The sequence below is a fragment of the Camelus bactrianus genome, chromosome 9, assembly GCF_048773025.1.
Source record: "Camelus bactrianus isolate YW-2024 breed Bactrian camel chromosome 9, ASM4877302v1, whole genome shotgun sequence".
Taxonomy (NCBI): domain Eukaryota; kingdom Metazoa; phylum Chordata; class Mammalia; order Artiodactyla; family Camelidae; genus Camelus; species Camelus bactrianus.
Genome location: NC_133547.1, coordinates 70,097,449 through 70,122,891, shown reverse-complemented (window position 1 = coordinate 70,122,891; position 25,443 = coordinate 70,097,449). Strand labels below are relative to the sequence as shown.

The 25,443-nt window shown below is 42.7% G+C and overlaps 1 protein-coding gene across 10 annotated transcripts in view; it reads left to right on the top strand.

The window, feature by feature from the left end:
- Nucleotides 1-537: 537 nt before the first annotated feature.
- Nucleotides 538-25,443, top strand: part of NLRC5 (NLR family CARD domain containing 5) — an 80,946-nt gene continuing 56,040 nt past the window's right edge. For 3 of the 10 annotated variants that reach the window (XM_074370699.1, XM_074370696.1, XM_074370691.1), the window contains exons 1-2: nt 546-833; nt 24,707-24,818. The gene's annotated coding sequence lies outside the window, so the exon portion shown is untranslated. The other 7 variants (XM_074370694.1, XM_074370693.1, XM_074370695.1 and 4 more) reach the window with 7 other exon arrangements.

Here is a 25,443-nt window from a genome sequence, read left to right as displayed (position 1 = left end):
CTGGCTTGGGAGGCAAGAGGGCAGAAGATCTGGGAGTGAAAGCTGCTTTACTGCAGGGATGCCACAAGGAGGTTGGTGGATGACCTTCTTACTAGGATGGATGTATCCTCTGTAGGAGGAAGAGAGCTTCTGTCCCCAGAGGAATGCAAAAAGTCGGGGAGGTTGTAGTAGAGCTTTGAAAGGGTAGTGGATTCGTGGCAAGTTCCTTTACCTCTCCCCTCTCTGAGTCTGTTTGCTCATCTGTATAATGGGGAGCTTATTTGCATCTGTATGTTGGGTTATTTTGAGGATTAGATGAGATAAATTCTTAGATAGTGCTTAGCACCGTCCAGAAGGCCAAGCGCTCAGCTAATAAGACCAATTATTGTTAGTCTTTTCTCCCCTCCCTTCATCCTGGGGAGCACCGCAGAAAAGGAGGCAGGACCCCTGGGTTGTGAGTCTCCTGCTGCACTGCGAGCACCTCCTTCCCATCCTGTCCCATCTCTCCTTAGTCTCCAGGGAGGCAGGGAGAGTTGAACTCAGCCCTCACTCCTCTGCCTCGGTTTCACATCCACGAAAGGGGCCAGCGGCCCCACCCCCACCCCCGACCCTTGGGGCTGTCTCTGGGTGCCGTTCGCAAAGGTGGCTGAGCGCCAGGAGGCGCGGGGAGCGGGAGCCCTGCAGGAACGGGTGTGCCTCCCCCCGCCCAGTCCGCTCGGGCGCCCGGCCCGGGCACCTAGAATCCACGTGATTTCCCGGCAGCAGCTCTCAGGCTCTCAGCACCAGCCGCCTGGGTGCTCTCGGCGCCTACTTTCAGTTTCGTGAGCAGCGCGGCGAAGCTGGGAGCGCAGCCGGTGAGTGCCCAGCACTTCTCAGGGCTGCGGACCGGGCTGGGGCGAGCGGCGCGGGGAAGTTCGGGGTGCGGATGCCGCGCGGAGCGTGGAGGAGTGCGATGCCAGAGGGCTCTGGAGCAGGACCTACCGGTGGCCTGGTGGCTGGCTGGAAGGATGGTTAAGGTAGCTGGCTGACTGGATGGTCGGGAGGACAGAGGCTGGACTGATGAACGGTTGGGCAGATGGGGCGCCGGTGGCCGGGCAGCCCTGCCACCCTGCGGAGTTTGGAGGATGAGTTGCGAGCCTAGCCGCAGAGAAAAGCAAGTCAGGGTTAGCCGGGTTGGGTTTCGGGACGCGGTCACGTCCCCCTTCACTCCTACTCCTTCCCACCCTCGCAACGCCCCGTCCTGAAACTTCAACTTTTAATTGCCTTTTATAGAATTACGGAAGTTTCGCTGTTCATTGCACACAATTCAGACTTTTTAGCTTAAAAAAAGCTTTTTATGATGGACAATTCCAAACAGATGCCAGAATAGAAGAAATAGAATTAGACTGAACTGTATGAATTTGCCGGGTTTGATGCAACCAAGCCCCGTGTAACCCCTACTCACCTTCAACAGTCATCATCCTGGACCAGCCCAGTTTGGTTCCTACCACAACTCATTTTGAAACAAATAGCAGACAGACATCACAGCATCTCAACTGAAATATTTCAGAATGAACTAAAAGATAAGGAGTCTTTTGTGGGTGGGTAAAGCTCAGTGGCAGAGTGTGTGCTTAGCATAACAATGCACACGTCCCTGGGTTCAGTCCCCAGTATCTCCATTAAAAAAAAAAAAAGATAGGGAGTCTTTTAAAAAAAACATAACCGCAATACCATCAGCATAGCTTTAAACATTTAAACAATAGTTACTTAATGTCAAATTTCCATAGACTATTCCTGATGAACGTTTTACCCTTGTAAATAGGTGAATACATGGGTATCATTTTGTTACTTGCCTTTTGCGTTTCCAAGTCATTTTCTGCCATTTTCTCACCCAGGAGATCAGGACCAGGAGTTTTCAGGGATAACCATTTGGGGAGGTGCAGGGAGGCCCCCACCTTCAGCACTGTTTGCATCTGTTTTATAAGTTGAGGTTCTTAGATTTCCTTTTCAAAAGATTGGGGGCAGGGAATAAAAATAAATAAATAAAAGGTTGGGGGTTCTGCAGACTTAAAAAGCAGTTGGAAAACCAGGACTTCCCAGCCTCCCAAACCTGGAGGTAGCAGTAGGTGGGGTTTGCCCTTCTTTCTCTGTAAGAAGCAATAAACCCAGAAAAGCACTAGGCTTGGTCTCTTTCTGCAGAACAGAAGGAGAGACCTTCTGATGATTTCATGGTCCATCCAGCCTCCCCATCCAGCATACTCTCCTTAAAACTAACTGAACGATAGTGCCAACTGCCAGTGATTGTGCCCACCTGCCTTGCCTCCAGAGCACAGCACCCGCTTGACTGGACTTAGTGTGGGAGGCAGACAGACCAGGGCTCTCTGCTCCTTGAATTTGCTTGGTGACCCTGGACTATTTTATCTCTTAGAACCTGTTTCTCATCTGTAAAACGGGGATGATAATATATCCTTTAAAGTGTGTTTCACAGGTTGGATGAAATGAGGATGCCTGTGCACAGTTAACCTCAAGATATCGCACAAGCATGAGAAGTGATGGGTCCTTGAAGAAGGCAGACAAGCAGAAGGGAAAGTTCTTTGGAAGGGTTTCACAACATGCTTAGCCTTATTCCTTGACCAGATGCAGAGGTGACTGGATATTTGTAGGGCCAAGTCAGTCTCCCTACACCCTCCACCACCTATACCCCTCTCCCCTCTGAGCAAAATTCAGCAAAACAACTTAGTATGTCTTTCCCCATCTGTTACAGATTGAATTGTGTCCCTGAAAAAGGTGTGTTGAAGTCCTAACCCCACTGCCTCAGAATGTGACTATTTTGAAATAGGGTCATAGCAGATGTAATTAATTAAGATGGGGGTCATCCTAGAGTAAGGCCCTTAATTCAGTATGACTGGTGTCCTTATAAGAGAGGAGATCAGTGTAGGAAGATAGAGACACAGGGAGAAGGCAGCCACGTGACACACAGGCAGAGACTGGAAGGAGACATTTACAAGCAGAGAAAGTCCAAGAACTGCCTGCAACCACCAGAAGCCGGAATAGGCAAGGCAGGATCCATCCCTAGGGCTTCAGAAGGAGCATGGCCAGCTGACATATTGATTTCAGACTTGTGGCCTTTAGAACTATGAGAGAATATATTTCTCTCATTTTAATCTACCCGGTTTGTAGTTCTTTGTTGCAGCTGTAGCAAAGCTAGGAAACTCATTTCCCACCCCAGAATCTCTCCTCTGCTTCCCACCCAGAATGGCACTAAGCATTAAGCAGACAAATACAGGTGCATACACTTTGTAAAAAAAAAAAAAAAAAAAAACTTTTTGTAGGCATCTGAGGCTGTGAACTACTGGTTTTCTTTACCGGATCTATTTTTGAGTGTTAGCTGGGAGCCCGAAGTCTACCTTGGCTGAAACTTAGCTGGCACTAAGCAAACACTCAGATGAGTTGAGAAGAAAAAAGTCTGAAAAATTTATCAGTCTGGTGATTGGTGCAGGCTTTCTGGAGAACTGAAGGCTTTTAGTCCCTCAGACCACTCTGAAGAGCATATCTCTGCCATCCATGGACCTTGAAACCAGGCAGAAGCAGTGAGGCAGGCAAGCACTTGGTTGTATGTGGGACTTGTTACCTATAAAATAAGCATACTTGTGTAACCTACACTCCGTCTGGGGTTTCCGAGGTCCTTGAGAGCTGGGTGAAGTTGGTGGGAACCCCCATTCTGCTCCTTTGGGAAGCTCTAAGTATTCTCAAGTTCTCTGTGGATCTGGAGAGTGGGGACGGGTGTGAGCTTAGTTACTCTGGCCACCTCTGACCCAGACCCTTCTTGCTCTGCAGTCATCCTTTCTCCCTAGTAGAACAGGGAAGGAAACCAGTAGTTTTCCTGGAATGAAAAGGTGGGAGGCCTATGGAAACATGAGTTTACTCATTTATCCTGCTTGTTTCGATCCTGTTTCTCTGGGATAGAACATGTGTGCCATCCTGTGAGTCAGGCCGAAGTCTTCTGATAAACTCCCCAGAGACAAGACTATTTCCCAGAAAGCATTTAGAGCCCTTCTGGCTAGGATGCCTCTGACATTTGGCAAAGGAGAATTCTTTCAGTGAACCAGAGGGAACGTTAAGTTCACACTCAGATGACCTCTGTTCTCAGTTTGGTTTTCTTCCTTTTAGTCTTTTTTCTCTGTGTATATATTTCTATTTTTTAAGCAGACTCATACATAAAAGCCAAAATGGAATTATATTTTTTAAACTAAATAATTACAAATCTGTATGTTAAAGGAAGATTAAATGTTATGTCACTTTAAAATTTTTATTTTTTAGTAGCTAATACATTGGTACAGTAAAATAGTATGAAACATAAAAAAAGGTACGTAACAAAAAATTAGTCTCTCCCCCTCCTGTCTCCCAGCCACCTGATAACCCTTCCTGAACACAACAAACGTCAGCAGATTTTTATGTCTCCTTCCAAAGACTGTCCAGGTGGACCTTAACAAACATGAAGAGATATATAAAAACGTATATCTATATATATATGTTTCCTCCTTTCTCACAAATGATAGTATACTGTATATAGTGGGGGTTTTTTCTTTTTTAAAAAATTTACTGTAATTTGGAAATATGTCCACATCAAAACAGAAAAGAAAATCTTCCTTTTTTCATTTTCTTTAAACAGCTACATAGCATCTTACTGCATGGTTGTTCCATAACTGATTTAACTATTGTTGGGCATTTAGGCTATTTCCTTCTCTTGTTATCCCAGTCAGTGCTGTAAGGAATATCCTTGTTCAAGCATCGTTTTTGCCTACATGAGAATGAATCTTTAGGGAAAACATTTAGGAGTGTATTTACAAGGTCAAGGGGAAAATATGCAGTTTGAACTTTGATAAATCTGGCAAATTACCCCCCTAAAGTGTTGTACCATGTGTGAAGAAGCCAGCTTGCCACCCCTCCCCAACACGTGTTATCAGACTTCCATATTTGCGGATCTGGGAGACAAATAATCGTGTCTTTTTTTCTTTCACTTCCCGACCTATGAATGATTTGGGGCATCTTTTCAAATATTTAAAGGTTCCTTGTAGCTTCTTTTCCATAAACCATTCATGTCCTTTGCCTACTTTTCCATTGGGTTGTTGGTCTCTTTCCTGTTGAGCCATAAAAGCACTTTACATATTAAGGAAATTAGCTCTTTGTCTGTAATATGAGTATACTGTCATCGTAAGTGGCTACTTAGTTGTCCAAAGAATGGCTGAACCATAATCTTTGTTAACCATTTAGATTTAGTCATGTTTTCTCCTATTACACACGGACTGTTGCCTCTATTTTATATAAAAAGCAAGATGTGACATTTTAATTCTTTCCATAGCTCTTACCAGAATTCCTCTCAGGGGAGGAAGTATCTCTGGGAAAATACCTGGGTAGGATTGGGGTGGTTGGGGCCCATGTGCAAAAAGGTCAGAAGGGACCAGCTCATGGGGGGCGGGGGCAGATCTTTGCATGGAGCATGTGTGTGGGCTGGGGGTGCAATATTTGCTCCTGGAAGGAAGGATGGAGGAGACAGGAAAGAGTAGAGAAGGGAGGATGGGGAGAAGGTGGAGAGAGGCTAGGCCACACCCAGAAAAGACCCCCAGAAAGTTCTCAGGGGTAAGATGGCTGAAGGGCATTTTCTGTGGGGTGATGCCCCTACTTCATGTGAAGGGGGTACTGACAACACAGACTCTGGCTCGGGCTCTGCTCTGCAATCATTAACCTGCTCTGCCCACACATGCCGAGTTTCTGCAGCATGCCAGTCCCTGCACTAGGTACTGGGCTACAGCTTGGGGCACGACAGAGTCCCCGCTTTGGGGAGCTGACGTGCCAATAGAAACAGACAATATACAAGCACACAAAGATGAGCAGTGGATGGTAGGTAGTGGTGACTACAGAGAAGGTAGACAAGGCAAGTGAAGGGGTAGGCATGCTGGGGGCAGAGGGAGTGTTGTGTTTGGAACAGAGAGGCCAGGCATGGCCTTCCCATAGGGGCCCTTGGGACAGCTAAGAGGAGTGAGGTGGGGAGCCATGCACCATGATGGTGTCTAGAGGAAGAGGGAACCAGGCAGAGGCAATGGGGAAAAGAAGGAGGAGGAGGGGAGGGAGGGAGGAGGTGGGGAAGGTGGAAGAAGAGGGAGGGGAAGGAGTGGAGGAGGGAGGGAGACAGAGGAGGGAGGAGGACTTGTTTAAAGCCAGCTGGGCTCACAATGCTTCCTTGAGTGAAATTTTTGCCCGTAATTTAACGAAGGGCTGCACCTGGGGCGGGAGTCCTCTGTCAGAGGAGGTCTCCCTGTGTGGATGCCGGAACCGTCCCCAGGCCACAGCACTTCATGTGGCTCCGTGTCCGAACCAGTTTATCTGTATCAAGAAAGGCGAGGCGGCCCCAGCTGACATCTAGCGTGGTGGTGAACGTCCTGGTAACTAGAGCTCGGCTCACAGTCTGGATGGTTTCCTTCCGCTGGGTTCCCAGGGTGGACTTCTAGAGGGAAAGATGGACTTCATTTATATTTTTAATTTTTAAAGTTGTGTTAAATAAAATAACATAAAATTTATCATCTTAACCATTTTTAAGTGTACAGTTCAATGCTATTAAGTACATTCACATTATTGTGAAGCCGTCATCACCATCCATCCCCAGAACTATTCATCTTGTGCAACTGAAATCCTATGCCCACGACCCGATAACTCCCCATTCTTCCCTCCCCTACCCCGACACCCATTATTCTACTGTCTATGGATTTGACTACTCAAAGTGCCTCCTAGGGTGGAATCATGCAGTATTTGTCTTTTAGGGACTGGCTTATTTCATTAGCTTAGATATTCTCAACATTCATCTATATTACAGCATATCGCAGAATTTCCTTCTTTTTTTTTTAAGTCTGAATAATATTCCATTGTATGTATATATCACATTTGGGTAATCCATTCATCCATTGATGGACACTTCAATTGCTTCCATATTTTACCGATTATGACTAATGCTGCTATGAATGTGGGTGAACATATATCTCTTCAAGATTCTGCTTTTCGTTCTCTTGAGTATGTATCCAGAATCCAGGATCGTATGGTAATTCTGTTTTTTTTAAGAAACTTGCATACTGTTTTCCACAGTAGCTGTACCATTTTATATTCCCACCACAGTGCACAAGGGTTCCAGTTTCTCCACATCCTCAGCAACACTTGTGATTTGTGTTTTTTTGATAGTTCCCATCCTAATGGCTATGAGGTGGTTTCTCACTGTAGTTTTGATAAGCATTTACCTAGTGATTAGTGATGTTAAGCATCTTTTCATGTGCTTGTTGGCCATTTGAATAACTTCTTTGGAGAAATGTCTGTTCAAGTCCTTTGCCCATTTTTGAATTTCTGTTTTGTTGTTGTTGTTGTTGTTGAGTTTTAGGAGTTCTGTCTATATTCTGGACATTAATATATGTTAAAATATATTTAAATTATTAAATATATATTATATTAAAATATATATTTTGCAAATATTTTTTCCCATCCTATGGTTGCCTTTTTTCTCTGTGGATATACAGTTTTATTTTGTTTTTTAATTTTCATGAAGTCCAATTTGTCCATTTATTCTTCTGATGTCTGTGCCTTTGGTGTCATCTGCAAGAAATCATCAACCAGTCCAATGTCGTGAGCTTTCATCCTGTGCTTGCTTTTAAGAGTTTTATTGTTTTGGGTCTTACATTTAGGTTCTTGATCCATTTTGAGTTAGTTTTTGTATATGATGTTAGGTAAGGGTCCAACTTCATTTTCTTTTCATGTAGATATCCAGTTATATCATTTGTTGAAAAACTGTCATTTCCCGTTGAATGGTCTTGGCACCCTTGTCTAAAATCATTTGACCATATTCCTGAAGGTTTATTTCTAGGCTCTCTAGTCTATTCCACAGGTCTATATGTCTGTCTTTATGCCCAAACCACACTGTTTTGATTACTATAGCTTTGTAGTAAGTTTTGAAACCAGAAAGGTATGAATCCTCCAGTTTTGTTCTTCTTTTTCAGAATTGTTTTGACTATTTGGAGTCCCCCGAGATTCCATATAAATCTCAGGATGTGTTTTTCTGTTTCAGCAAAGAACATCATTGGCATTATGATAAGGATTGCACTGAATCTGATCTATAGAGGTCACTTTGGATAATGTTGACATTTTAACAATAGTAAAATAATAACACTAGTCTTCTGATCATGAACATGGGGTGTGTTTCCGTGTATTTATGTCTTCTTTAATTTCTTTCAGCAGCATTCTGTAGTTTTCATTATACAAAAATTTAACTGCCTTAGTTAAGTTAACTTCTAAGCACTTTATCCTTTTTGATGCTATTGTAAATGGAATTGTTCTGGTAATTTCCTTTTCAGATTGTTCATTGTTCATGTATACACATATGATTTTTGTGTGTTGAGTTTGTATCATGCTACTTTGCTGAAATTGTTTATTAGTTCTAACACCTATTTTGTGGAGTCTTCAGGGTTTTCTACATATAAGATCCTATCATCTGCAAGCAGATAATTTTACTTCTTCCTTTCCAATTTGGATGTCTTTTATTTCTTTTTCTTGCCTAATTTTTCTGGCTAGAACTGCTAGTACTGTGTTGAATAGAAGTGGTGCCTTGTTCCTGATCTTAGAGGAAAAGCTTTCATCTTTGACCATTGAATATGATGTTTGCTGTGGGTTTTTCACATATGGTTTTTATTATGTGGATGTGGTTTCCTTCTATTCTTAGTTTGTTGAATTTTTTAAATCATAAAATGGTGCTTAATTTTTGTCAAATGCTTTTTCTGCATTAACTGAAATGATTATGTGGATTTTTCCCCTTTATTTTATTGATGTGTTGTATTACACTGATCAATTTTCATATGTTGAACCACCCTTGCATTCTGGGAATAAATCCCACTTGGTCAGGTGTATAATCTTTTTAATAGGCTGCTGAATTTAGTTTGCTAGTATTTTCTTGGGAATTTTTGCATCATTGTTCATAAGGGATATTTGTCTCTAGTTTTTATTTCTTGTGTGTTTTTGCCCAGTTTTGGTATCAGGGTAATGCTGGCCTCCTAGAATGAGTTAGGAAGTGTTCCTCCTCTTTAATTTTTTGGAAAAGTTTAGGAAGGATTGTATTAGTTATTTTTCAAGTGTTTGGTAGAATTCACCAGTGCAGCCAAGGTCCAGGGGCTTTTCTTTGTGGGGAGATTTTTTTTATTGCTGAAGTATCTCCTACTAGTTATAGGTCTATTCAGATTTTCTACTTCTTTGTGACTTAGTCTTGACAGGTTCCTAGGAATTTGTCCATTTCATCTAGGTTATCCAATTTGTTGGCATACAATAGTTCATAGTACTCTCTTATAATTCTTTTTATTTATGTAGAATTGGTAGTGATGTCTCCACTTTCTGATTTTAGTAATTTGAGTCTTCTCTCTTTTTTCTGAGTCCAAAGGCTTGTCAATTTTGGTGACGTTTTTGAAGAGCCAACTTTTGGTTTTATTGATTTTCTCTATTTTTTTTCTATTCTCCTTTTCATTTATTTCCATTCTGATTGTTAGTATTTACTTTTTTCTGCTAGCTTTGGGTTTAGTTTGCTTTTCTTTTCTAGCTCCTTAAGTTGTAAAGTTAGATTGTTGGTTTGAGATCTTTCTTGTTTTTTACTATAAACATTTATAGCTATAATATTTCTCCTTAGCCTTGCTTTCACTGTGTTCCATGAGTTTTGGCATGTTGTATTTTTGTTTTCATTCATAACTAAGTATTTTCTAATTTCCTTTGTGATTTCTTTTTTGATCCATTGGTTGTTTAAAATTGAGCTGTTTCAGTTCCACAATTCTGTGAATTTTCCAGTTTTCTTTATGTTTTGATTTCTAATGTCATTCTGGTCAAAGAAGATACTTTGTATGATATCTGTCTTTTAAAATCTATTGATACTTATTTTGTGGCCTTACATGTGACCTATCCTGGGAAATATACCATGTGCAACTGAGAATGTGTATGCTGTTGTTGTTGGGTAGAATATTCTGTATTTGTCTGTTAGATCTAATTGGTTTATTATGTTGCTTAAGTACTCTATTCCCTCACTTATCTTCTATTTGATTATTCTATCCATTATTGTGAGTGGGTATTCAAGTCTCCAATTATTGTAAAACTGCCTATTTCTCCCTTCAATTCTATCAGTTTTTGCTTTGTATATTTTGGTGGTGTATCATTAGATATGTAAATATTTATAATTGGCATATCTTCCTGCTGTATTTAACCTATTATTAACATATAATGTCCTTCTTTGTCTCTTGTAATCATTTTTGATTTAAAGTCTACTTTATCTTATATATGTATAACCACTCCTGCTTTCCTTTGGTTACTATTTTCATGGAATATCTTTTCCCATTCCTTTACTTTCCACCTGTTTTTGTCTTTAAATCTCACATGAATCTCTTGTAGGCAGCATATAATTGGGTCATGTATTTTTATCCTATCATCCAATCTCTGTCTTTTGATTAGAGAGTTTAACTCATTTACATTTAAAGTTACTACTGATAAAGAGGGACTCACTTCTATCATTTTGTTATTTGTTTTTTTATATGCCCTGTAGCTTTTTTGCTCCTCATTTTTTGCATTCTTCCTTCTTTTGTGTTTAATTAACTTTTTGTAGTGAAATGTTTAAATTCCTTCTTAATTTTCCTTTGAATGTATTCGATAGCTATTTTCTTTGTGGTTAGCATGGGAATTACATTTAACATCCTAAAGTTATAACACTCTAATTTGAATTTATGTCACCTCAACTTCCATAATATAAAAAACTCTGTTCCTTTACAGCTCCATCCTCACCTCTTTCTGTTGTTGATGTCACAAAATTACATCTTTATATATAATGTGCCCAACATATAAACTAATAATTTTGAAAAATTTTAATGTCTCCTAATTTATATAGAAAACAAGATTTGGAATTACAAACCAAAGTTGCAGTAATACTAGCCTTTACCTTAATAAGTGTTTTTCTTTAGATGTATTAGTCTCTTAAATCCTACAGCAAAAAGTACAGTTACAAACTATTTCTACAATAATACTAGCTTTTATGATTGTCCATATACTTAACTTTATTGAGATCTTTGTTCCTCTATATGGCTTTGAGGTACCATCTAGTATCCTTTATTTCACCTTGCAGGACTCCCTCAAGCATTTCTTGCAGGGCACATCTAGTGGTCACAAACTCCCTCAGATTTTGTTTATCTGGGAATGTCTTGATTTCTCCTTTACTTTTGAAGGACAGTTTTGCCAGATATAGCATTCTTGGTTAACAGGCTTTTTTTCCCTTCTTTTAACACTTTGAATTTATGGGTCTGCTGTCTTCAGGCCTCCAAAGTTTCTGAGGAGAAATTTGCATATAATCTTATTGAGGAGCCCTTGTATGTGATGATTCACTTCTCTCTTACTGCTTTCAAAACTCACCCTTTGTCTTTGGTTTTTGAAAGTTTGCTTATAATGTGTTTTGGTGTAGGTCTCTCTGAGTTAATCTTACTTGGAACTTATTGAGCTTCTTAAATGTTTATATTCATCTCTTTCATCAAATTTGGGGATTTTTTAGCCATTTATTTTTTCAGTTTTTCTCTCTGTCCCTTTCTCCTTCTCCCTTCTCATTACTCCCTTAATGCATATGTTGGTCCATTTAATCATGTCCCACACATCCTTTAAGCTCTGTTCACTTTTCTTCAGTTTTTTTCTTTCTTTCTTTCTTTCTTTCTTTTTTATTGATGTATAGTCAGTTTACAATGTCATGTCAATTTCTGGTGTATAGCATAGTTGTTCAGTCATACATTATATATATATACATATATTCATTTTCATATTCTTTTTCACTACAGTTTACTACAAGATATTGAATATAGTTCCCTGTGCTATACAGTATAAACTTGTTGTTTATCTATTTTATATATAGTGTTAGTATCTGCAAATCTTGAACTCCTAATTTATCCCTTCCCACCCTGTTCCCCTCCTCAATGTTTTTCTGTTTCTCAGCGTCAATAATTTCCATTGTCCTATCTTGAAGTTCCCTGATTCCTTCTTCTGCCTGCTCAAATCTGCCTTTGAACCCCTCTATGAATCTTTCATTTCTGGTATTGTAGTTTCCAGCTGCAGTTTCTCTTTTAGGTTTCTTTTTAGGTTTTCTAACTCTTGATTGGTATTTCTGGTTTTTTACACATCATTTTCTTTACTTTCTCCACATCTTCCTTTAGTTCTTTGAGCATCTTTAAGGCAGTTGTTTTAAAGACTCTGTTTAATATATCTGTCATTAAGTTGTTTTTTTTTTCAGAGACAGAGTCTATTGAATTGTTTTTTTTTTTTTTCTTTTAATGGGCCGTACTTTCCTGTTTCTTTGTGTGCTTTGTGATTTTTTGTTGTTGTTGTTGTTGGACATTTGAATCTAACAATGTGGTAACTCTGGAAACAGATTCTCCCCCTTCCCCAAGGTTACTGTTTTTTGTTATTGTTTTTTGTCCATTGTTTCGGTTTTTTTTTTAAATCATTGTAAACTGTCTCTGTGCCAGAGATCAACCTGAGGCGTAAACTTAATGTCCTGTTATGTCTTTTCATCTTATCATGTCTTTTCTGAGCCTTTCCTTGGGCATGTGTGGTCACTTTCTAATTTTCCCCATATATGCAGTTGTTTATGAATGTCCTAGTCTTTAATGTCTAGCTCCCAAAAGGGGAAAAAGCATAATTGAAGGGAGAAACAAAGGGCATAGCCTTTTTAAATCTCTTGGAGGTCACTGCAGCTGGAAAGGGAAGGGCTTGCAACAATGGGGAGAGGTGTAACAACAGTGGCTGCCTGCTTCCATCTGCACCTATGAGATCAGAAGCAGCAGTCAGGGCACAAATTTACAATATTTGGAGCACAGGGTCCTTTTAACCCACCCTAGCTCCTGCAAGCTCTGTGTAGGCTGCTCCAGGAACACATGCACAGCATAGCTGCCTGGCCAAAAGCCGAGGGTTGGGGGTGGGTACCTGCTCCTGTACTAAGAGCTGAAATTGACCAAAAGTAATCAAAATTTAAGGATCCAGACTTCTCCTGAAAGTTGTAAGCTTCAACAGGACTCCTAAGTTCCCAAACATTTACACCAGAAAGATTCTGCTAGTACAGTTGTTGCCTAGGTGAGGAAACCAATTCCTGGTGCTTCCTACCCTGCCATCTTCCCAGAGTCCTCTCTTAAAACCTTATTTTTAAAGTGTTTGAGACCATATTGCCAAATTTCTCTCCTAGAAGACTGTGTGGATGTAGAGGCTGCACACAGCTGGGAAACTGCCTGATCCAACATCTGTCTCCTGGGAGGAAGGATAAAGCCCGTACTATCACCAAACCCCAGCCCCCATCAACCCCTTGCCTTGGTGGTTCCTTCTGCCCCTGATGGCGAAATGGAGGGAGAACTCAAACCTTGGGGAGCTGGTACTCTGAGTCGTTTAGATCTCATCTGGGCATCTTGTTTGAAGTGAGAAATAGCTTGCCGTTTTATGTGTCTCACAATAGTCTTTTCCCTAAGTTCGTGAAGGTTTCCTGCATGTTTCTGGGCCTCAGATTTCTCTTCTTGAAGTGGACCGGTCAGTGTTTGCCTCAGTAAAGACTTAAGCAGGAGTCAACAAGGTGATGTTAGGAAGTACATGAACAAGGCATTCATTGAATCATAAAGTGAGAACAGCTGTCCTCTTTTCACTTCTCTTTAATCCCTCCTGATTAGTCAAGGAGAAAGTCTCAGCTGGTTGCTAATGTCTGTAAGGCCTCTCCCTCCTGATCACCTTTTCAATAGCAGGAGGCCAGGCCTCCAGCGAGAGCCCCGGGTAGCAACACCCAGTTCCAGTTCAACGGCCATCATCTTGGTTTTGTTTTCCTTGGGTTTCTTCCATTCAGGGCACATGATACTTTAGAAAATAAAGTTAAAAGTGAAATGATTTCTAGAAAATGTTTAAAGGAATGATAACTCTGATTTTAAGGTGAGGCAAAAATGTCCTCAAACATGGGTAAAACATCTTGAAAATTATATTCCTATCCTTAAAGCGTGTGATTTTGGCAAAGTTCATGTTATATATTTCTGCAGTGTTTAGAACCTTTCAAATGAGGGCAGATTAGATTCTGTAGCAGAAAAATAACAGAGATCTATGGAAATGATCATTTCACTTGGAAAGAAGACCATCTGTTGAAGGCAGTGTGGTACTTCAGTTAGGAAAAGCCTCTGGGCTCAGCATAGGTTTTAAATCCCCACTTTGCTCCTTGACTTCCCAGAGTCCACTTCTTCATCTGTACAATGAAGGAAATGTCTGTTTTGAAAGGCTGACTGAGGACCCACTGAGGAAATGCAGGCGGCTTGCTGTGGCATGATGCCTGACCTGAGCTAAGAACCCAACCAATATGTGAGAGCTAGCTAGCATCAACTGCAGCCTGGGCATGGCCCCTCACTGTGCTGTCACTGTTATATGAATTATTATCTCCCATCCTCAGAGCAACCCAGTGAGGTAGATGCAAGATCATCACCCCCATTTGCAGATGAGGAAGCTGTGATACAGGAAAGTTAAGAAACTTGCCCTAGGCTCCTCAAATGAAATGTTGAAATCAGGATTTGCAATCAAGCCTCCTGACACCAAAGGCTCTTTTATCAGTTCCATTGATCCCTGTGAGATGGCTTGATATACAAATGAGCCATGGCTCAGAGAGGGCAGCGACTTGCCTGGTGTCACCCAGCAAGTCAGCCTGGGGCAATGGGGCTCATAACCAAGCCTCCAACCCACCAATACCCTGACCCCCACCGCCACCTCTAAGCCTTTCTTCTGCCGGTGTTTTATGTGTCTGGACACTGTTGGCTGGCGTGGGAGGAAGTGGTTCAGATGAACCATCCTGGGAGTAGAATTCTTTTTCTAACTTTCAAGAGTCCAGCTTTCTGGTCACTGACCTTCTGGTTTTTTTCACTTAAAAAAAATTCAGTTTAAACCACACAGGTAATGCATGACTAAAAAATCCTCTTTGCAAAAAGCTAAACACCTTATACATACAGCTGAAATCTCTGTTACTCACTGCTTCCTGCCCCAGGTCTGTCTTCTCTCAGTTTGAGGTAACCAGTCTGGTGTATTGCTTTCTAGAACTTTATCTAAGCCTTCACACAAAACAAACAAACAACAAAAACGACTACCAAAAACCCTGAAAACACACATAGGGCTCACTAACTGCCAGGCCCTGTTTTAAGTGTGTTACACGTATGAATTCATTTAAGCCCCACAACAACCCTGTGAGGTAGGTGCTGTTATTGTTTTTGTTTTGTAAATGAGTCCATTGAGGCCCAGAGAGGCTGTACAACTTGCCTGATGCCACACAGCTTGCATATGGTGAAAAGTTTGGTCCCAAATCTAGACAGCCTGGCTATAAAATTCATGCTCTTTTAAAAAAATTTTAAATCCTAGCAAAAATTCATGCTCTTAATCCCTAAGTTATAAAAACATGTTATTATAGACCTGGAGGAAGAAATAGAGTATTGGGGTTTTGTTTTGTATGTATTCTTCAGACCAATGATAGCATATTATGCATATCATTATACGTATGTCTTGTTTATTCAGTAATAATATTGAGGATCCAGCCCTGTCAACACATAATCAGTGGCCTTCATGCCTATAATCCAGTGGTGTGCTCACACCAAACTTTATTGGGAGGTGAGTTGTTCAAACACCACTGCAGGACTTCCTTATCCAGAGTGCTCCGTGTGTCCTGGGCCATGTGGCTCTCCATGTGGCTGTCTGCCAAGCAGTGTGGTTGCGGGGGTCAAAGGGTGGATGCACTTGAAGTTTTAGAAGTCACTTCCCATTTGCCCTTCAGAGTGGGCAGACCAATTTCCAGGTTGTGAATTTGAACCTCAGGATCTAACTTCTCTCCTTTACATCTCGAGCTGTCTTCATCCCCCTAAAGTCCAAAACCAGCAGCAGATTCTTCCGGGATCCTCCTGGACCATGTGGTTGGCAAAAAAGAGGGGATTTCCAAACCTCAGCTTCGTTTTCAGTTTGGTGTGGGTGGGAAGGGAGTTGGTGGAGCTGCAGGCTGGGGCATGAGGTGCCAGGGAACCAGCGAGACGCAGAAGTGCCCTCCCCACTCGGGCGAGGGAGGCAGGAGGAGAGTTAGTTATCAGCAGACACCCTCAGGGTCTCATCAAAATACAGCCACCTTGATGGCCACCTCGACGGACTTCCCATCCCCAGCCTCTCAGAAGGCAAGAGTCCCTTGGCTCTGATTTGTTGGGGAAGCAGGGTGCCAGTTTCAAGGGAACGTGGAGCCAGTCTCTCCTCTCTGAGAGTGGAGAATTGGTTGTCATCGTGGCTGGCACTGTAGTTCCCAGTCCTGTCAACACATCAGAATCACCCAGAATCTTCCAGAAGTACTGATGCCAGAGATTGTGCTGTGATAGATCTTGGGGTGTAGCCTGTTGAAATTCTTTAAACGCTGCATGATTCTAACATGCAGACAAGTTTGGGACGCAGTGGCCTGACAGACCCAGGGAGAGGCCTCTGGAGGCCCAGGACCATGCTGGGCAGGACCCGTTGTCTCATTGAAGCCTCACCAGCCACTTCCGATGGGTGCTGGGCCCAAACTGCCAGGGCTGAGTGGGAGAGGCAAGGCCCCTACCTGGCTGCCTCCTGTCCAAGCTAGGCCAGGGGGACTGTGGGGCACTCTGGTTTCAGAGGAGGGTGCATCCAGAAACCTTTGGGGGCCCTTGGTGGAAAGTCTAAGCCTCCTGAGGAGGAAGTGGCTGGGGTGAAGGAGGCGGTATAAATTCTAGTGATGGAGGCTGGGACCCAGAGTCCTGGTTTCCAGTGACAAGAAGAGAAAGGCCTTGTTAGATTTGGAGCATGGACTGCCCAGGCCCAGGCCTTAGGCCTTAGGCCCAGAGTGCAGTCTTGGTCCACTTAGCTTTCTCTGTGCCACCCCCGACAAGGCTGTTGAGGCAAGGAGATGTTTGCTCAACTCTCAGCTCTGTAGCTCTCTAGCTGGTGACCTGGGGAGATCCCCTCACTGCTGGGAGCCTCAGTTTTGGAATCAAAAAAATGTGTGACTGTGCATTTAAGTTCTGCAAGACCCTGTCATGGTAAGGGACACTAAAGATGATGGTTTTCAAAGAACAGTCACCTCCACCCCTTCTTCCCCCCACGAAAATGTGCTGTGTCCAGGACCCGCCTTGCCTGCTTCGCCAGCTTTTGAAGGTAAAGGAGGAAACGACTGCTGAGATCTCCCTGAGGGGGCCCCTCTTGGGGCCCAGTGAAAGGAGGGTGATTCCTGGAGTGCAGCTGCTTCAGCCCCCCAGGAAGAGCCCGCTGGGCCAGTCTGGCCACACTTTCACTTCTTATTTGCTGTGAGTGCCAGCAAGGCGCTCCCCTCTCTGGGCCTTGGCTTCCCCATCTATAAAAAGGGCCTGCTGTGGCTCTTCTGGCTCAGAACGCCTCTGCATCTTGGCTCAGGCAAGCTCCGTGGCCTCAGACTGTGATCAGCCACCGCTGGAGGATGCAGAGGCCCTGGGTTCTCTGTTGTCAGCCCTGTGGGGCTTGGCATGGAGGGTTCTGAGAGGGCTTGAGGGCCTCTGTGGACTCTGGTCCACCCTGGGGTCCGCAGGCCTGGCCTGTCCACTTGGTCCTGAGAAACCATCTTCAGCAGCACTTCCCTTACTCTTTTTCAGAGATATTTCAGTCCAAATGTCTGAGTGGCTGTCATGACCGGGGGTGACTTTCTTATCATTGCCACCAACCACGTCCTTTCTAACCTTGAGGTTAACATTCACAGCCTTCCTATTTCTGTCTCCCTCTTCCCGCTGCCTGTCCTCAGTCACCCTCTTCTGTCCTCTCTTCTCCCACTCAGGTCCAGGAGTGGGGCAGAACCCTGGGCTCTGCCATTGCTGGGGGGATGATGGGGCTTCTGGCCTCCCACAGGCACTGGTCCTCAGCCTGACCTTGCCAGACTGCCTTGGGAATAGGGGGGGCAGGTCGTGTCCCCCCCACAGGCCGGGGGGACCTGCCAGCACCTGTTTCTCCTAAGCATCACCTCAAGGGGTCTCTCTCTTAATCCAAACAAGAAGGAAGAAGCAAAAGCAAGCAGTCAAAAGTCTGTGACTCAAGCCACACCCTCCCTCCCTCCCTTTGTCCCTTCCTTCCTTGTACCCCGTGCTTGGGGCTGGGGCTACAGAGGAAACAACAGCAGTGGTAATAATAGCTAACATATTGAGCCAGATGCCAGATGTCATGTCAGGGCTTTTGCTTGTTTCATCATTTCTCAACAAGCTTGCCAGGTAGATATTATTGCCGCCAAGGCTGTCACTCCTGGTGCTCCCTCTCACACCCGCCGGGTCCCCTCATAGGGCAGTCAGCCATCGCCCACCCCTATCCATTGTGGGTGTGGGCCGCTAACATCTGCACCCTTCCTGAAAGATTGCCCTTGGCTGATAAGAATGCCTTCCTCCCCCACCCCATGGGCATGGCCCACAGCCAATGACAGTCCAGTCCTCTTGCATCTTGGCAGGACAAGCTCTGTGGTGTCGTTCACACTCTAGAGCTCCCCGTGGTCAGGCTGAAGCTAGACTGCTCCTGAAACCGCTTTGCTTAACTTCTCCCCCAACACCAGCCTACTTCCCTTGCCCTCTCAGTTAATAACTTTGACAGACACCCCTGTCTTGGGCCAAGAACATCCCCCTTTTACAAATGAGGACACTGAGGCACCAAGGTATGAAGTAACCTGACCAAAGTCACAGTTTGGCAACTAGTAGCGACTCAAATCCAGAGCCCTGGTGCCAAGACATTTGCTAATATCCAGAACCAGACACTGCCTCTGCCCCTGGGGAGTTCCCAGCCTGCTGAAGGAAGGGCGGGCCAAGAGGAAGTGACGATGCAGAGTGGCTGCCGGACAGTGGAGGAGAAAGGAGAGATCACTAAGGAGGGAAGCCCAGTGGTGGGGCGGGACTCGGCCTGGGAAGACGGCCGGGAGACCTCCCTGGGAAGGGAGCAAGAGTCCATTCAAGCTGGGTCCAGAAGGAGAAGGAGGAGTTTGCAAGGTGGAAAAAAAGGGAAGGGCATGTGTGCAAGCTGGGAGTTGTGAAAAAGGGTGGGCGGGGTGGGGCTGGGAGCGTGGTCACATGGCGGAGCAGCCAGTGGGGTGTGAGAGGCCCGGAAGTTGCCAGGACCATTTGTTTATTTATCCTTGGAGCCTTTCTTGGGCACCGGATGTGTACCTGCTTTGTGGAAGTCATATGAACGTGGTGCCCCTTTGTCTTGGGGGTGGTGGGAAGCTGAAGGAGGCTGAGACAGAAGTGAGGCCAGACCAGAGCTGAGTTTCAGAGACAATGCTGGCCAGAGGAGCCAGCGCATGAATGTGTGTGTGCTGGGGTGCATGCATGTGTGCACAGGGGCATGTGTGCATGTGTGTGGACTGGAGATGGGCGGCTTTTCAGGGGCTGGGAAAAGCAAGGAAGGGCAAAGTCCTTGGGACTGGAGTAAGGGAACTGGGTATGATTTTTCCACTCCTTCCTCTAACTCCTTCCCCAGTAGCACTCCCAGGGTAGCAGGAAAGGTTCCGCAAGAGCACAGCCATGAGGCCAACGGAAGAGGCCGTCTACTGTAAAATTGAAGCCAGGGTGGAGTGAACCTCCCATGCAGATCTCTCAGTGATTCCAGCTCCCTGACAAAGCTCCCTGCTTTTTTTCCTCTCTCTGTCTGGACCTGGAGTGGCAGGAGCAGGAGACCGCAAGTCCAGATGCCTGGACTCCCTTTGGGCACCGACTCTTTCAGAGCTGTGTGATGCCGGGCGTTTCACTGCCCCTCTGTGCTCTGTGTTTGATCGCCCTGTCCCAGGGATGCAGTGGTGGCTCCTAGAGGCGACGCTTTTTTAGCCAGAGATCCCTGTGCTAAAATGCACATAGGAAGGCTTGAGAGTTTGGGGTCTGTTTTCTCTGTTCTGCTTTCTGTAAAACAGTAATAAAACTTTATGTACTTGGGTAACATGAATCTATAAACTTAATGTCATTTAAAATTTGTTATTGAACTTCATATTTAAATTAAAAAAAAAAAACTGCTGGGCACTCATGGAGAAATTGGTAGAAGCACAATGATTAAGAGAAAGTCTTTCTTATCCTTTGATGGGTACCCCAAACCAAATAAACATGAATGTAGGAGATTTGAATGACAACCAGTATGGTTGAGGTAATAGATACATTAAGTTTTTCAGATTAATTTTAATTTTATTTATTTTAAAGTTTTATTCATTTGGGGGGATTTATTTATTGATTGATTGATTGATTGATTGAGGTGGGGCTGGAGATTGTACCCAGGACCTCGTGCATGCCAAGCACTTGCTCTACCACCTACGTTATACCCTCCCTCCTCCTGTTAATTTTCATTAGATAATATGCGCACACAACATAAAATTCTAAAGGTTCTCCTCCCTGGGGACGATAACAATTAATTATGAGTTTCTTTCAAAATCTTTGGCTATTTAGAAACATACACATTTATTATTTTTCACACAAATGCGGCATACTCTGTACCTTATTCTGCCCTTGCTCTATTTTTGAAAATGTGCTATATCTTGGACACTGTTCCATATTATTCCACAGAGTTCCACCTCCTTTTTAATGGCTGCATAGGATTTCACTGCACGGATGTGCCTTAATTTAACGAGTTCCTCGTTCCTCTTTAATGCACATTTAGGTTATTTCCAGTCTTTTTCTGTTATAAGTAAGGCCACACTAAATATCCTTGAACACATGCTGTGTTGCACATCGTGAATGTATCTGTGAGCTAAATGCCTGGGCATGGAGTTGCTAGGTGTGGTTACATAGCACTTACAGTTTTGGTATATAAATGTGTCAGTTTACACTCCCAGGAGCAATGCATCAAAATGCCTGTTAATTTGCAATCTTGCCAGCCTGTAATATCCTTGCCAATCTAAGCTAGAAAATGGTGTATTGTTTTTAGTTTTAACCTACACTTCTTTCACTTCGTGTGAGGTTGAACATCTTTTCATATACTTAAGAGCCATTTGTGTCTCCTTTTCTGTACACTGTTCATGTTCTTTGCCCCCGTTCTATCAGGTCGTTGGTCTTTTTCTTAATTGATTTTTAGTAGCACTTGATATGTTAAAAACATTTCTGTCTTTGTCTGTGATGTAACTGGCAGATATTTTTCCAGCTTGCCGTACGTCTTTTCGCTTTATTTGTGGTGTTCTTTAGCAACACAGAAATTCTGATTTACATCTGGTTGGTTTTATCCAGTTTTTCTTTTGTGATTTCTGAGTTTTGTGTCATGTTTACCCAGGCCCTCTCTAGTCTGAAATTTTTAAAAAAATTTTCCCATGTTCTCTTCTAGCACTTAAAAATTTTTAAACTTTTTTGTTGTGAAGTATAACACAAAGAAAAAATACAAAAATATTAACGAATTGTTGTAAATTCAATGCCTGTAATCTGGTACTTTAATAGTTTACCTTTTCACATTTAAATTTTAAAGTCTAGTCCATCTAGACTTTATTTTGGTATAATTTGTGAGATAGAGCTCCATCTTCGTTGAAAAATAATATCTTGTAAATATTCATGGAATATTTTAAAATTTATCATATACGAAGCGAAAAAGAAAAATCTCAACGTATTCCCTTGAGCAGAAATTATATAGGGTCTATTCTTTGTACACTAAAGCAAAAAATTAATGACAAAGGTTTAAAAAAGAACTTACCCCTCTATTAAATGCCTGAGTTCAAAATTATAATTATAAGCTACTAGTAATCCAATATAAATTTTATATGAACTGGGTAAAAATTTACAGAAGTTGGCCAAAAGTGTTCTCGTTTATTATCTTTTAAAAGAAAAAGACTAGAAATGACTTTGGCCATAAAGTTCATAAATTTAAAGAATAACAAACAGTCCCAGTAAATCAGAGGAAAGTAATAAGAAGATAAAAAACAAAAATTGTGAAACTAGAAAAGGGAAAATTTTACAGAATTGATCAATGAAAACAAAAATTTCAGTTATAAGAGATACCAACTGCTGGCAAGTCTAATAAGAGGCAAAAATCAAAGTAAAAGGAACTAAATTAGATGCAAAGATGTGAGGAGATTAGAAAGAAGAAAAAAATATTGTATACAACTGTGTGCTGTATTTAAATTTGAACATTCCAGACGAAGTAAGCAATGTTTCAAAAAAAAAAAAAAAAACAATTGCCAAAAGTTAATTTAAAAATAAGTGAAAAACAATCAACACAGTGAGGGAAAATGTTAGTTATCACGTTTGATTTTTTTTAAATTTTTCACTATTCAAACCACTTGATAGTGTGGAGAAGAAATTTGCTTTTCCTCGGGGTGAGACAGGAAGGCCACAAGGAGCAAAGTTATGTGATGGGGACCACATTTTAACTTGACGATCTGACCCTCTGTGGAGGGTGTTGGGGGTGAGCCTCCTAGGGCAGGGACCCAGGTGGTGCCAGGTCTAGGAGGTACCAGTGGAGGAAGTGAGAGTCTATGATTCTCTTTGAAAAATTAAGCCCTCTTTGCCCTGAGCGTGAGGAAGCATGAAGCCGCCCTTCGCTCAAATGGGGAAGGAGGTGCTGGTGGGAGTGGACGTTTCGGGAGGGAGGTCAGGAGCTTAGTGTTGGACTTGGGAATTTTTAAATGCATAGGAGGCATCCAAGAGGAATAATGAGAATAAAAATAGATAAAACCTAAAGGGACTTACCTGGTATTTAGCAAATATTCATTACATTATGTGTTCAACTTTTTCAAGCATTTTTCCAGTGAAAATGTAGTTTTGCCCCTAGGGCACAAACAAAAATGTTAAAAAAATAGCATACAATACTTCCTCGATATATATGAATTACTTTTTTATTTGAATTTTCAGTCTGTCATACTTAATGCAGGTATTTCTCCTCATTTATTGCCTTCCTAATTCTGTTTTTGTTGTATTATTTCCCATTATGTAGGGAACTTTCATTTCTGGGAGCTGTCACTGATTGTGTCTTGTCCTTGTTCATCACCATGTGTTCCTCTTCCTTACACATTAGAGAAATGTCTCCTCTGGTTTTTAATGTGAATGTTTTTATAGTGTCGGAAAAAAAATCAAAATGCATAAAAAAGTTTTAATGGTACAAAGTGGTCCAAGAGAGTACAGTCATCCCTCAGTATCTGCATCTTTAGGTGCTCAAGTCCCTACTATAATTTAAGTGGCATTGCCTTAAATATGCCTATTAACTTAGGGTTGGTTTTTTTTTTTTTACTTTCTGTAGTCATGGGCAAGTTTGTCCTGGTTTGTTACAGCGGTTCTGGCTGTAACAGAATGCTGTAGACTGGATGACTTATACAACACACCTTTATTTCTCACAGTTCTGGAGGCTGGGAAATCCAAGATCAAGGTGCCAGCAGAGCCACTGCCCAGTGAGGACCCTCTCTTTGATTTGTGGGCGGCTGCCTCCCACTTGTTTCCTCCTCACAGGGCAGTGAGCAGAGGGAGAGGAATCATACTCTCCTGCCTTTTCTTATAAGCGCAGGAAACCCATCATGAGGGCTCTATCCTTACAACCTAATTACCTCCCAAGGGCTCCAAATGCCATTACACTGGGGATTTAAATTTCATCAGATGAATTTAGGGGGAGCACAGACATTCAGTCCATCGCAAGGCTTTCTCTCAATTTTCTCATACCTCTCTCCATTTTTTCCTTTAGAATTTAACAATTTTCTTTTTTAAAATACCATTAGTACCCGAGTAGCTCTTCAACAGGATGTGTTTTTTTTTTTTCCTTTTCTTATTTCTAACTACAGTACTTATTTCTGTTGTATTAAAATATCCCTCTTTATGTGGCTTTATCTAAAGTCCGGAACTCTGTAGTTACATTCATACTTCGTAGATATTCAGTCAGGGCTCACCTGATCTTTTGCCTTTCTTCCATTTTTTCACATACTTTTAGAAAATTGAAGTATAGTTGATTTATTCCACATACTTTTTAGCTATCTTTTCTCTTGTCTGTTCCTTGTTGTTAGACAAGCTCTCTACAGCTGTGTTATGTAGACATTTGTGCCACAGCATCATTTTATTTTACTTTATTTTATTTTAATTGAGATATAGTTGATGTACACTATTATATAAGTTACAGGTGTGCAACCTAGTGATTCACAAGTGTTAAAGGTTATACTCCAAATTTGTAATTATTATAAAGTATCAGAGCATCATTTTGTGCCCTTGGTGAGGCAGTGATCCATATGTCTGGGTTTTCTTATTAAGAAGGATGTTTACTCTCGATTATTTAAAAACTGCTTCATGATGTAATAAGAAAGAAGACTGCAAATCCTAACCTCTTTGGTGTTTTATTGAGAAAGAAAGCTGGCATCAGCAGTGAGGATTTTTCCATTTCCATCCAATAAATTAGCTGTGATAAATCTGCTGGATTTGAGGGGCATGCTGTGACGTCATAAGTCACTGTGAGGGAGTATTCAAGTTGGAGGAGGAAGAGAGGCATCCTCTGGGCCAGGTGTGGCAGGAGGCGACCCCAGGGAGGGTTGGGCTGTGCACAGTCCAGGGACAAAAAGAGCTGTGGCTGAGGAAGAACAGGATCTGTGTGTGAGGACGAGGGGACTGTTTCTGGGTCGATGTCCTCAGAGGTGTCAGGGGTGAGGGGTAGCGCCTTCTTGACAGAATTCCCCTTGGAACTTGGAATAGTGATGGGGAGTGCGCCCTGTCTCTTCTCTCCTTAGAGGCCTGTCCTATGGAAACAACCTGCAAATCTGGCTCGGGGACTCGGCCCAGGCGCCCATGAGACCCTCTCCGCGGATATCCTAGAACATCTATGATGAACCAGGGAGCCAGGTAAGTGATCGTTCCCCTTTGCTTCCTCTTATTCCCCCTCATCCACTCCTTCATTCTGCCAAGACTGCTCCCCACCCAGATTTATCTCCCTGGACTGCCCCCAGTAAAACAAAGTCACTCTTAGTCACCCTTCACATGATAGTGAAAATCATCGGACACAGAATATTAGCAAGGGTTTGAGACAGCATCTACCCATTTTGTGATGGAACCAAGTCCCAGATCGGGAAGAGGCTTGCTCAAACTAAGAGTGCTAGGATATGCTAGTGTATGCTTCAGTAACAAACAACCCCCAAAGTCCCAGTGGCTTATGACAACAAAACTTATTTCCCACTCCTGCTTCTTGTCTAATGTGAATTACCTGGGACCTCTAGTCCACATTATCCTCTTTCCCAGACCCAGACTAAAGGAGCAGCCGAGATCTGGAATACTGCTGGACTCTGAGGTAGAGGAAAAGAGAGAACAAGGTGAATCACACACTGGCTCTTAAATCTTCTGCACAGACCTGATATAGGTCATTCTTTTGCATGTTTCATTGGCCAAAGCATGTTTCCTGGCCATGCCCAATTTCAAGGGGGTAGGGAGATGCAGTCTTACCGAGCGCCCAGAAAGAAGAGAAAGAGAGTAA